The sequence below is a fragment of the Lissotriton vulgaris genome, chromosome 4_1, assembly GCF_964263255.1.
Source record: "Lissotriton vulgaris chromosome 4_1, aLisVul1.2, whole genome shotgun sequence".
Taxonomy (NCBI): domain Eukaryota; kingdom Metazoa; phylum Chordata; class Amphibia; order Caudata; family Salamandridae; genus Lissotriton; species Lissotriton vulgaris.
In genome coordinates, this window is record NC_141691.1 from 1181470050 (window position 1) to 1181483597 (window position 13548).

At 43.4% G+C, this 13548-nt stretch overlaps 1 pseudogene; it reads right to left on the reverse strand.

Annotated features, from left to right (window-relative positions):
* Positions 1 to 12566: 12566 nt before the first annotated feature.
* LOC147723018 (U4 spliceosomal RNA) lies at positions 12567 to 12681 on the reverse strand (annotated as a pseudogene).
* Between the last annotated feature and the right edge of the window lie 867 nt (positions 12682 to 13548).

Sequence of the window (13548 nt, forward strand, 5' to 3'; positions counted from 1 at the left end):
CTGCTCCGGCACCCTCCTAGAGTCCTTGCCAAACAGATTGGAGTGGTTGGCCACCACCCCTTCTATCAAATGCTCCAGCTCCTGCTCGGAAAATTTTAACTTTCTCTTCCGCCCTGTGGTGTTGCTGGGCCCAGGAACTCCATCCTCAGACATTGCAGCACTGTAGTTTCAGAGTTGGAAATCAAAAACAATAGCAGGAGCTCTCCCAGTTGCTGACTCGAGGTCTGCCTCACTGTGGTGAATGAGGGTGGGAACTGGCTGCTTCCTGGTTGTGATGTGATCACTGTGCTCGAAATGCGACTTCCCGTTTTCCCGATCTCGCGATTTTGCGATCTCGCAATTAGCGATATCGCTATTTGCGATATCGCAATCCCGACACGAATGTAGCCGGAAATAGCGATTTTTCTGCGATTATCGATAATCGCAAACGGCTTTTGCGGCCGTGTGCGTATCGCTTTTTTTTATCGCTAAACATCATGAATTCCGATCTGCGACTTCTCAATAGCGATTCGCAATTTTTCGCTATTTGAGAATCGCAGATTCCGGTTTTCATGAATCAGGCTGATTATCCTTTGTAAATGCTGGCTTCTGATTCATTAATAGGCTTGTTAGTCCCTCCTTAGTACCAACTTGTCTTCATTTGTAACCTCCCAGGCGGACTGGTCTTTTTACTTCGGTTGTCACACGGTATGTCTTTTTTTAGTCTGTAAGCACCATTTTTCTTTCATGACTTTCCTCCTACTGCAGGCACAACATGCTTTCCTGCCAATTCAGTGCGCCATGCGCGCTTTCAATTTCTGAGCAGCCGGGACAATGGCAGCTGCTTCTTTAAATAGGTCTCGCATTTCTACGACTTTGAGCTATTGGCATTGTAAATGACAATGCCTTTTATTTGTGTGTTAATTAGCAAAACCGATAAATAAAAGGCATTGTCATTTACAATGCCATTATCTTAAACTCTCGCAAATGCAAGACCTATTGCATTGTAAATGCTTGTTCACAAACCATCTGAGCTCTTCATGCTGTAGGCTGTTCATTCCAACTCAAGCAAAACGTTGTATTGCCTAGGAATATTTTTTCGAGTTCAAATACACACTTTTTCAGGGAGTACATTCATCAATGTTGGAAGTTCAACAGACTAGAAATCCTTGTATTACTTTCATTCATTTCCCCGTGGTCCAAGACAGAGCAGTGCTCAATAGCCACTGATTAAAGTGATGCCTCTATAATCACGATGGTATTGTTCTTGCAACATGATAGGCACAGGAGCTTGCTGGTTGCATAATAGCTCAATGCACATGAATTCTGCTGTGCTGATACATGGAACATTGCACATTCGAATAAAGCAAAAGCACATTTTGTCATGTGGTCATACCTGCACCAAATGTGCATTACATCACAAATTAGGTAAACGATCATTGAATGTTTTCCGTAGTTTAGTCCTTTGATCTACAATTTAAGGTGTCTTTAATCTTTTTGTCATTACCTTTGTAAATAAGTGAATAGAGGGAGCTTCAGTAAAGTATTTCTCTCCTAAAGTAATTAGTGGCGGTTTGACAGCAATATGTTTTCTTGGGAGTGATTCCTTTGCAATGCATGGAGTACATTGATTTCAGGATCAGCAACAGCTGGCAGACACTGTTTAGTGAATGCACAAGTCATTTTGCAAAGATGGCTTGGTTCTCACTGAATACTTCCGTTGCAATGCACGGAACACAGTTGCACTTTTCTGGCAGAAACTATTTGGTGAAAATAAGACTCTCCCTCTGAAAGCAATACATTCTGGATTATAACCAAATGCTTCCATGAAGTTGGTTCTAAATAAGCATATAAAAGTTCAATAAAATTTGCTTTCTTTTTTTCAAACATGTTTTTTATTCAGTTTTTCAGATAACATAACAGAAAAAAAACAAAAGAAAGTGCATATGCCAATGAGCACCATATATTGGTATCAATAAACAAGCTGTACAATTAGCGGATATTCCATCACTTTAAGACATGCTATTCTGGAACTACATGTTGAGCCTGACTGTGGTTCACTCCACTGGGGCTGGAGCCCAGTACAGGGGATAAACCAGAATGTAATGTCAATTCTGGCAATACACTGAAGGGGCTCAATGAGAAGGGCACCCGAAATGGGGGCTATAGTGTGAATTATTGGAGTCTATCCAATATCTGGAAGTAATCGCGCAGGAGTTGTCATATATCAATGGGGCCCGCTGCCTGTGGTGGAAGGGAAGCGTAGTCTGTGCTCAATCTGTCGCAATTAGCCAATTGCTGAAGGGAAACAGCGCTTACAATGCTGTCGGTACAACAGGGTGCCATTACAATGCTGGCAGTACAACAACCACATTGTTACCACTAATACCATTACAACGCAAGTCATTACAACATTGTAATGACTTGCGTTGTAATAGTATGCGTGGTAACAACACGGTCGTTGTACTGACTGGGTTGTAAAGACTTGTGTTGTAAACGCAAGCGAAGCAAATCCACATATTCTTTGCTGATGCCTTGCAACGGGTAATGGATGCCGTTGTATCCCCCCAGTGTTGAGCAATTTTGCACTTTGCTAATAAAAGGGATATGGAGGCAAGCCTATGTGATGCTTTGGTTATGTTAGCAGTATATCTGAGGAGTGCCACCACAGGGTCAGGTCATAAGTCACTGTCTCATATAGTCGCTATATGCAAATAAACCTTGACCCAGTAATCGGAGATAATAGGGCACGTCCATGTGAGATGCACAGAGTCAGCTTAGGAGCCTGGCACTTGAGGCAGCAGTCAGTTCTAGAAATATTGTATCTAGCAATATATAATGGCGTGGGATACGTCCTGCGAAGAAGGTTGAAGTGTAATAGTTTATGTCTACTGTTGGAGGGGATTTCCTGAGTTTGGGTGCAACAGTAGGACCAGATTTTGTCTGCTTTTGGAGCATCCAGCTCTCTCTCCCATGCTTGAATCACCCTGGTGGTGGTGTCAGGCTTCATAGCAAGGCATGCATGGTACAGTTTGGACGTAATGTGCGCAATTTCCAATGTCGATATTACCAGTGATGGAGGGGAAATCATCCGGGGCAAGGGAATAGCTGAGTATGTTGGAGCGTGACGTTGCATACAAGCTTTGGAATATGAATTGCTGCCTATAAGTCATGTTTCGGAACCTGGGATCCTCCGTAATCTGTAACACATGACCATTAGGGACTAGGTCACCTACACTATGATTGTTATATTACTGTAGCACGTGGTTTACAAGTGGTTCATTCATTGAGGGGAGCCTCGGATTGTTCCAGAGGGTAAGCCTCGGGGAGTATAGATTTCCAGCCTTCAATTTACAGCGTAGCATGTGCCAGGCCCAACAGGTGGTTGATATTGTCAAAATGTCAGTAGTATCTAAAGAGATGCCCTTGGGCAGTACAGCTGAGTGTGTGAGTCCTTGTAGCTGCTCCAACTCCAGCCGCCAGTAGGGAATGCTCACATCAGGTTGATACCAACTATGAGCATATTGATATTGGGCTGCCATGAAACAGATTTGTAAGTTCAGAATCTCCAGTCCACCACGCTTGTATTGCAGTGTCAAGGTTTCTTATCTCACTCTTGGACGGGTGCCTGTCAAGACCATCCGGATGAGATGACCATGCAGAGTCTTAAAAAAAGAGCTCAGAAGCGATATTGGAAGATTAAGAAAAAGATACAGAAATCGGGGGAGAACTACCATTTTAATAATGGCCACATAACCAGCTATGGAGAGTGGCTGCTTAATTCACCTCTCAATTTGCCTTTACAAATGAACAATTGCTGGCCCATAGTTTAGTTGTAACAGTTGTCTCTTGTCTCTGTGCAGCTGGATGCCAAGATATTTAGTATGGTCTTCCGACAATTTAAGGGGATGATCAGTCTTTATTGGCAATGTGATGTCTGTTAAGGGAAAAAGCTCTGTTTTGGCCCAGTTAATCTGCAGTCCCTAGTGCTCACCAAATTTTGTTATCTCCTCTACCAGGGAGGAGAGATTTTCAGCGGGACGTTTAATGAAAAGGAGAATGTTGTCCGATTGAAGAGAAAGTAGCAATGGTCCTTGTTTAAGTTTGAGTCCATGGTGGAGATGACTAGCCTGCAAATGACGGACCAGAGGGCCCATAGCTATAATAAAAGGCATTAGAAAAAAGAAATATATGCTACGTATCCTAAAGTCTGATAATACCCAACTCATTGATTTTGGTATTAGTAGATTCCTGTTGGCTACAAATTTTATGAGAATGAAGAAAGGACTCAAGTTTTAACTATCTACCTATATTAGAGCACTTTAGAATTTAATCCTGTACTATTGGTATATTCTGTTGGATATTATTTGCATTTGAACCTTGCACTTTATACTGAAGGACTTGATGAAGAGCAGATTTTTAACTATTTATTTAATTGTCTTCATTTTAAGGGTGAAGGGCCAAGTTTTTACATCCCGAAAATGTACTTAACCTTCAAAGCACTTTAGTACTGTTCTTTTATATATATTGTTGTTGTTCCAGCTTTAAATATCCCTTGCATTTTGTATTATAGTAAAGACTTTTAAATTTGTATGAACATGGTTGTAAAACTCTAGATTAATATATCCAAGTCTGTGGAAATGTAACAACCTTTGAGTATTACTGTATGAGATTGTTATAATGTATTTTATGTGGATTTTCTTTTAAGATTCTATGAATCGAATAAAGATGTTTTGTGTGCTAATAAAAGGCAGAGGGGAAAGTGGTCAACCCTGTCTGGTGCCCCTTGAGATGAGGAAAAACTCAGAAAGCAACTCCATAATCTGCAGGCAGGCCCTAGATGCAGAATATATTAATTGAATCAGGGATACAAAGGGAGGGATCCCGAGTTTCTTTAGGACCACCACCAGAAAAGGCCATTCAAGGGAATCAAACTGTAGTGTAGTTCCTATATTCCCAATAGGCTCTGCGCATTGGAATAATATATTCAGCAGTGTAGACGTAGGACTGAGGTCAACTTGGTCTCTACTGACTATATTAGACTTAAGGTTTGCCAGCTAGCTCAGAGGTCACTAGAAACTTTCTCAAATAAACGAGGAGGAGTTTAACCTCCCTGGATAGACAAGAAGGGATTAGCTTCTGACAACCATATAACATGACAACTTTGGTCCCTCAGAATAAGAGTGTATCTCAAGAGTTGTGTGAAAACAATAGGCAGCTATTTCACTCAGTCAATCGTGCGTACTTAGTTTCACCAGAGTGCAGAGAAAAGAGAGACAGGCATTTTCAATAAAAGGTGTAATTTATTGAGCAGTCTTCTTTCTCATGCAAGAGAAATGAATTGTCATAATTGCAATACTTAATGTAAAGTAAAGTGCGTACAGTAAAAGGAGTATTATGAAATAATACTGTAAAAGCATTGATATGGTTTCTTAGGCATAAGATACTTTAAAATGGATAAAATATATACATACATATATACATTGACTAACGTACTCAACTGGTGCTTCTAAATACGCCTACCCCGGTGTACCTGACCTAAGCCTAATACGTGGGAAGGAGTAAGTAAGTAGCAGTTTAAGTTAAGTTGGTTTTGCCAAGAATCTGACTCAAGAATTCTCTTTAAGGGTTTAGTCAGCTCCGTACCTGGGTAATAGAATGCAGGAGGTCTGGTATCTCTCTTTCAGGACTCGATATCCCAGCAGCCTGCGAAGGCGGCTGAGACCATCGGAGCTGGATTTTTCAGCAGGAGAAAAGACAGCTTCTCTCTCAGTGCATCAAAAGGGTGGGGCAGCGCCCGTGGGCTCTCGCATCAGCTGGGCTCTCAGGCAAGTAGATAGCTGCTTGGCTCCAAAACCACCACCGTGTGTTTGCTTAAGGCAACGTTGGTATATTTATACCTGAAAGGTGCCGGGTTTGATGTAAGGTTGGACATAAGATGTCAATAAAGATGTCACTAAGAACTGGCCGTTCTTACAGTGCTTCACAGGAGTTCTAGGACAAAATCAAAACAAAAGAAAATGGGGATTTCCCAGGTTGCTGGAGGTTTGGTTTGTTTAGAGAACTCGTTGTGCTTTCTAGGAGTCCGGGGAAGTAGCCTTGCTTAATGTGACTGCATGGGCTACAACTAAATATGGATATGATTCCTGTGCCATTATAGGGATATTATTGATTATAACCGTACAAGGGCATAACATAGAAATATCGATTTAGGTTCCTAGATAAAAGCACAATAAAACGCCTTCTCGGCGTCAAGGAGGGCCACTGCAGTAGGAACCATCGGGATATCCTATGGAAGACCGAGAAGATTGTCCGAAGATTAAATGAGGTTGACCTGCGTTGGACAAACCTGGATTGCATCAGGGATAACATTTGTTCCATAAGCAGGGCTAATCGGGTCGCCATGGCTTTGGCCAATATTTTATTGTCGAGGTTGAGGAGGGACAGGGGGCGATACAAGGCACAGAGGGCAGTGTCTTAGCCTGGCTTTAGTGATAACGTGAGTTTGACTTCCTGCAGGGTGGGAGGCGACGCACCTGAAGTTAGGGCCTCATTATACATTTCTAAAAGACGTAGAGCCAATTGGTCCTTAAAAGCCTTGTAGAAGGCACCCGTCAGTCCGTCTAGGCCGGGGGCCTTTGAGCTGTCCAGTGCCTCTATAGCTTCCTTGATTTCATTAAGAGTATTGGGGCTCACTAAGGAACTGCTGTTGGTGGTCAGGGAGCCATTTTGCTATACTGTCCAAGTATGTGAGTAGTTCTGGTGGAGCCACAGGAGCCTGGGACAAATACAGAGTCTTAAAATAGTTCAAAATGCTGCTTTTACCTCCTATGTACCAGCAGGACATGTGCCTTCATCGTTTAAAACCTCGTTGATGTACTCTGCCTCTCTATTGGGCTGCAACATCCTGGCCAGGGTGCGCCAAGGTCTCTGACCTTCTCCATACCTGCAAGCTTCTGCATATTTCCCCATGTACGCTGTTTCCCTGTCAGCTAGTGTTTTGAATTCCATCAATAACAGGGACCTGTCATGCAGTCATGGCTTAGCATCCACAGCTTGCGCCTTGTCCAGCGCTTGTAGGTCAGATTCGACACACTGGAGTTGGTGGCGTATATCACGTAGGATACCAGATGGCTTTGACATGCTGATCCCTCATATATAGGCCTTACAGGCCTCCAATAGAGTAGCTTGGGTTGTAACAGAACTGGTGTTCAGCGCGAAGTAATCCTCGACCTCTCTCTGCATTTCACTCCTAAACACCTGGTCCAGCAGGGCATCCCCAGGGAACCGCCCTCTTCTCTCAGTCTCATATCTGCAAGGGATAGTAAGGCACAGTACTACAGGAGGTTGATCTGATAATGTGCAGGGAAGTTTACTTGTCTCTGTTGCCCAGTGCAATATATTAGCCGATGCTAACCAATATTCACATCCAAATGGTGTGGGGCGAGGAGTAGAAGGTGAAACCTGGGTCCCTGGGATACACAAATCCCCAGACGTCCTGCAGGGCATACACCTCCATGATCTGGCAGATCAGAGCCCTGGTTCTTGGTTTGTCGCTAGGGTTTACATTAGTGGAGTCAAGGTATGGGCATTGTGTTAAATTAAAGTCAGCCCTCATAATTATCTGCTCAGCATCCATTTGGCTCAGTCGGGCATACATACTTTGAAGAGAGGTAATAATATCCACTGTGGGCCCATAGATTTTGACCAGTACAACCTGCTTGTTGGCAAGTATGCCTTGCAAAATAATATAATGGCTCTCCGGGTCCATGTGGGCGGTGTGGAGACTGAAGGAAACACTTTTGTTTATAAGTATGGAGACCCCTCAGGTGTATCAACTCTAGGACGAGAAGTAGCGGTGCGAGCCCCATGACTTGGTAAATGCTAGAGCGGTGCCAGGGGGTAGGTGCGTTTTGCGTAGGCATGCTTTATTTGCCCCTTGCCTGTTCAGATATGCCATGACTTGTTTACCCTTGCATGGATTATTTATACAGTGTATGTTCTATGAGATGCATTTTACCTTAAGAGAGTTAGTCATTTCTTCTGCATGCATAATATAATGACCATCATTGCAGGTAAAAACTTGAATGTCCTCTACCCCCCACCCACACTAGACAACAAAACATCCAGTCTAACTCAATACATAGAACCAAACAACAAAAAAGTTCCCAATTATAAAATGTGGTGTACCATAGGGGCGTGGAGGCAGCCCAACATCAGAGGCCCATTCTTAATTACAATACAAGCTGAACAGTTGGTGGGCCAGCATCATCGAGTATAGTAGGAGAAGGCAAGTATTGAAGGGAGGGAGGAGAGAAAAAAAGAACCTGACAGAAGCACCAAAGTGGCATGATCCAAGACATACATATTCACACATTATCTGGGTGTCAAAGACTAAAAGAGAACTCTTACCACGGCTTGCACAGGAGCAGGTTGCTGTTTTTTTCCCGACTCCACCTCCAGAAATCCTCCGGGTCAACTGTAGATAACTTGACCCTAAAGGACTCTCAGAGGGGGAAATTGGATAAAAAATAAAGAAGAGACTGCTCAGGAACTATTCTTCTGCTTGTCTGTCTTTTCTGTCGAGTTTTATTTGCGCACTCCTCAGCTCACGTAGGGCATAAGTACGTCCAGTAGCATCACTGGGAGATCTGACACTGGGACACAAAGTCCTCAGCGTGTTTCGAGGTTTCTCCATCACTCATCTAGACCCGGGAACTCCCATGAGGAAGGCCGTGAGGTACTGCTCAGTGTCCTACAGAATTTGTCTGCCTCCTCTGGGGTATCAAAGATATTGTGTCTCCCATTGTGATCAATCTTCAGACAAGCAGGTTACAGCATGGCATACTTGATATTCAATTTGCAAAGTGAGGCTTTCAATTCTGTGAGCTTACGCCTGGCTTCTTGGACTGCAGCCGTGAAGTCGAGGTATATGGGTATGGATGAGCTTTGGTATTGCAGTGCACCATGCTCCCAGGCCAGGTTTAACACAGTGTCTCTGTCCTTATAATTCAGGATCCACGCAACCAGCAGTCTAGGCGTTGCCCCAGCCGGGGGGCATGGGTCAGAGTATATGATGTGCGTGCTCCACTGAAAAAGCAGGGATGAAACTGTCCTGATTGAAGAGTGTCACCAGTAGTTGTTCTACAAAGGAATCTGGCGTGCCCATATTCGTGGACTTTGCAACACCAGAAATGCGAATGTTGTTGAGCCTCCAAATCTTCATTCTTGATAGCCACCTGTTTGAGCACTCACTCCACTTTTTCAAGGCGTCTGATGAGGTGACATCTAGCATTGATATACTCTGTTCTGCTTCATCAATGCACATTTCCTGATGACCCAGATGCTCCCCCAGCCTGTCCATCTGGTTTGCTATGGTGTCAAACCTGGCATCCATGGAACGGAAACCAGCTCTGAGCACCAGCATGATGGCTGCAGCATCAGTAGTTGCTGTCTGCTCAAATTGGAACATGCGCTGTTTGTGATCGGTGCGTCCCATGTTGGGGCCCTTTGAGCTGTCTCTGGCACTGCCTGCCCTACACTCCGTCACAGTGCTGGGTCTGTGCCTGGTAGCCTTTCAGATCAGGATCCAAACTCAGCCAGCAAATGGGGAGGTGAACCAAGCTATTGTCGTATGTACGGTGGACGTTCGGGATTCCCAGCATGCAAATCTGGCATGGGATAGAGGCCCCTTGCCTCACTGTATAGTAAGCTGCACTCAAGGGGTGCTCCCCTCACATTGTTGCTGTGTGCTGCAGAGCGCCGCTGTAGAGTCTCACCGTCCAGCTAAGTAGGCCAGGAGCCATGTTCTGCACTCGTGGAGCAATAACGCAGTTTTTAAAATGTTGTGGCTGTGCTCACCTTCCTTGGCACCAGCTTCCAGGCCTAGCAGTGCCACTTTCAGCCTCAATGTATGGCAGGTAAGGCCTCTGATCGATCTGCTGCTGTCACACCAGGTGCTCCATCCCGCAGCGTGGCCAGAATGGACCCACCCTCAGGCTCACCTGCGGCCCCTGTCGCCGCAGGGCCTCGGAGGCAGCCACTGCCACACTCAGCATTACTCTATTTACAGGGCGGCTGGCCCTGCCAAGCCACTGGGTCTACGGACATTCAGCTCCCTGCAGCGTTCTTCTTCTCGCCCGCCTGCATGCTGCTGCAGGTGATGCCGCCGCGTTTAGACTTGCCGGTGTTGGAGCCTCAAAAGGTTGTGTCCATTTTAGAAGCTGCTGTGCTCACGCCCTGCTGAGTGTTATTTTTAAAGAAATTATTTCTAAGGGGCTTATTTCTATGTCAGACGGGCCTGAGTCCATCCAATATCAATTTAGTACTGGGACTAACCACCCTCCTGCCAGCGGTCTCAACCCAGCAATTAGGAAGCAATCGAACACTGTTCGGTCACACTCCTATTCTTTGCATTGGGAGCATGCATTCCGACCGGAATGCATGCTCTCATTGTAAAGAAAAAAGCCGAAGTTTATCCCTGCACCCCGTGGCAGGAACCTCAGGGTGCCTGCCATGGGGTGCCTACCACAGGAAGACTCTGCACCCACGGGGGCACAGTCGACTTCTGACAGCCTTTCTGTGTCCGAAATTCTGACAAAGAAAGGCTGTCAAAATCCAACATTATAATTAGGGCTCCCGGTTTGATGGTATTTATTTTGTGGACATTTTCGTCTGTATTGATCCATATTTCTTTTTTGAATTTTTTTTCTGTAATTATCCATTTTTATTTTGACTTTTCTTGTATAGTTTAAGCTGCAATGGGTATTTTCCACATTTATTTCACTGATAAAAATATACTCTCATTTGAATGTCCAAAATATTTCAGCAGTATATAGTGCAATAGTGTTATATGAATAAACTTGCATTGTAGAATAGCATAAATATCTGTAGATCTGCACTTAATTAAGCTTATAGCGAAACCAAGTGTCTTTTTTCATCTCTCCTGCCTCTCAATCTGTACCCCTACTGACCTGGAACTCATGATTGACAGTAGAAATAAAACATCCAAAGAATGCCTATTTTCCGTATTTTTCTGTATTTAAAAATAAATACAGATAGGAAAATAAATAGTTTTTTGTCTGTATTTATCTTAAAAAATGTGTAAAAACAGCAAAAACAGGGAGCCCTAATTATATAACTCCTTGGGCTGAAAGAGTCGCCCGTGGGATTACTGGAGGATTCCCAAATGACAGATGGGCTCTCCTAGCCCGTCGGAAGCAATTTGGAAATCTGGTTTGGAATCCTTTCTGACCGACTCTATCCAAATGGGTTGGTAGGAAAGGAATCCAAACAGCTGAGGTGTACTCCTTATTTAGTAGTCAAACTAGTCGCTTGTATTTAACAATAGGTTTTATCTTACCTAAAGGGTAGGTGTAGATCAATGCGATTTATTGCACCAATGTATTTAGCATTCTGGCCATTACAGGACTCTGATTTGACCAGGGATGCTAATACCCACCACAGAGGTGAAATCTAACATGTCGTTAAAGAACCAACAAAATGTGTTGCCATCATTATCATCAACAACGACAATGTTATTCTTTGTCTTTCCGACTTCGCTTTCCCCCAGAGTGTGACTACAGAGTGACTCTCCTTGCCTCCCACTATTTTTAGAATTGGTTAGGGGTAAACGTAGTAAGTCAGGACACACTACAGACCTCATGTTTGATTGTACAACACCTACTTCGGTGCATTAGGTTGCTTTGATTTACACCTACCCTTTGGGTAGTATACAACCTATTGTTACATACAAGCTACTATCTTGACTCTTCAATGAAGAGTACAACAGGGGTAAATCTACTCCATTGTGTGAGGGATCATGTGTTTTAAATATGTCTTTGTTAACTTAGAACCACAAAGGGGAACCTAATTTATATTGACCCCCTTTTTTCTGTTGTCTCCTGTCCTCTTGTCCCACTTTAGTACACCAACATAGTACAGTCTAGGGAATAATTTGGAGCCAGAACAAGTGGTTATGACATCCTCCTACCTCGGCATACGAGGTGAGAGATCTATAAACATATATACTCTTGGACCGGCAGAGTCCTGAGGAAGGCCGGCGTGACCCCGAACGTGGGGCGCATACACCGCCAAAACATATTGACGATCTAGCAGTAAGGAGGGGTGTAAGGAGCACTTTATATCTCCCAATCACCACCATTCTTCACTTTTTTTAATCCTGGCCGGAGGATCCAGGAATAAAGTATAGGCACAGTGACACCTCCGAGCTTGTCTTAAACCTTTATTATTTTTCTTTTATGTTGTCTTGTCTTCTCCCACCCTATTGCTCCGCCCCAGGCATTGACTGCGCAGGGGTGTTTGGTACCAGCACTATGATGAAGCATTTCACACAACTGTGTGAAAGAGGGCAGTATTAAGACACACAGCATGTGCCACCACAAAAAAATAGAGACACTATTTTTATCACTCCCTACTCCTTTAGCTGTATGAAAGTATTGGCAGGGGGTCTGGAGTAGGCGAGTCCATTATCCTCAACCCTCCTCTTTTGTGTGAATTAGTTCAGAAGCTGAGCCATACAACTGCATGTCCTCATAATTTTTGTTTATTTTCACTACTCGATCCAGCCTCTGTGAAGACTGTCAAGCATTGCCAGGGTGGAGTATTGACCAAAGGCAGCAATTAACAGTAATGGTGCCTCAGTGAACTTCATTGGCTACCATACTTCCACTGTGCAAGGTTAAAGAAGGTAGTGGAAATAAAATGTCCCTAAATTTAATGTCATATTTTACATAAGTTAAACAAAACGTTGATCACATTTCAGAATAGCATGGCACTATTATCAAATTCTGACAGTTTTACTAATTCTTTCGTTAGCAGAATATTCACAATTGCAATCTGCTTTTGTCTCATGACACAAACAGTACTCTGGTGAGAGATGAATCAGCTGCACATTCACAGCCCAAGGCATATTGGACAAGCCTGTTTCCTCTTATACCATCATAGCCAAGTATGTTTTATATTTAAAAGCTCTGTACATATATCAACATTAACAGCCAATACGCATATATATTGAAAGTGCATTTTAATATGTTTAGATTGATCACAGTTGATGTTGGCCTGGGGTTCAAGTGGCTCATGAAGAAAAAATTCCTAGGCAGTAGATACGATTTACATTAGATTAATCTATTTTCGACATAACGTGGGGGATAACCCAGGCTCGGTGCAATAGAACAAGGACTGTTTAAAACATATGCAATTCTTTTTTTATTGAGATTTGTCTAAAAATTGAAACATCAAGAATAAAAAAATTCAAAAAAATTACATAAAAGTGCATAGACATCAGAAACAACGTATTTACCACAAGTTACGGTTGGTGAGCACTTTGCACAAAACAATATAAATGTCAACATAGACATGTAATACAATACATAATACATATTGAGGGGAAGAGTGGGGATGAAAAGAAAGAGAAGAGAAACAGTGATTCAGATGATGACCTTTTGGATGATTTGTTGACTTCCTGACTACCTTCGTACAATGTTGTTAATCAGGCTGTAGGAAACCCACTGGCCCTGATAGAAGTTGTGGGGGGAAATCAAACACAGA